The following is a 656-nucleotide window of genomic DNA, read 5'->3' as shown; positions in this document are numbered from 1 at the left end:
CTCGAGGGAAGAAGGGTGATTGCGTGGGTGTCGTTTAAGGGTTGGGGGAATTTGAGGTCGATTAGAGGAGTACTTTTTGAGTGAGGTTAAGAGGGAAAGGTGTTAGATAACTGAAATGTTGGAGTGGATGGTGTTGAATGAGGTTGCAGAGAAGGGAGTTGAGAGGCTGTTAAAGGTAATGGTGAGGGTTGCTCGAAGGAGTTGTACCTTCGGTGAATAACTGAATGTTAAGGTGATTGGTAATTGAATGGTTGTTTTGGTTGATAATGATTTGATTTTATTGCGATAGCCTGTGATTGAATATACTGGTAAATTTGAACATAATTATGCTTGGATGAGATGTAACAGATATGGCGTGTGTTTGGTGATTGGATTATATCCTTGTGATTGGATAATATAAAGTGAAATATTGAACTGATGATTAATGATACAGGCGATTGAACGAAGTTCAGTTGTAGAATGATCTGTGGGTAATGGCTTCGTTATTGAGGTTAAAAGGTGTGGTAATTGAGCTTAGCGTCCTTGCTCGATGGAATAAAGTTTTGTTGCTTTTATTAGGGTAATCTAGAATGATAGGAGATTGGGTTGTAAATGTGAATTAGAAAAATTGGAAAAAATAGAAAATATTTAAAGCGAAAGGAAGGAGGATTATGTTG

The 656-nt window shown here is 37.5% G+C and overlaps 1 protein-coding gene across 1 annotated transcript in view; it reads left to right on the top strand.

Moving 5' to 3' along the window:
• Positions 1-656, top strand: part of LOC119585237 (protein Wnt-5b-like) — a 252,158-nt gene that overhangs the window by 151,193 nt on the left and 100,309 nt on the right.

This window comes from Penaeus monodon, chromosome 19 (genome assembly GCF_015228065.2).
Source record: "Penaeus monodon isolate SGIC_2016 chromosome 19, NSTDA_Pmon_1, whole genome shotgun sequence".
NCBI classification, from domain to species: domain Eukaryota; kingdom Metazoa; phylum Arthropoda; class Malacostraca; order Decapoda; family Penaeidae; genus Penaeus; species Penaeus monodon.
The sequence above is the reverse complement of the archived record's forward strand: the minus strand, read 5'-3'. Positions and strand labels throughout refer to the sequence as shown.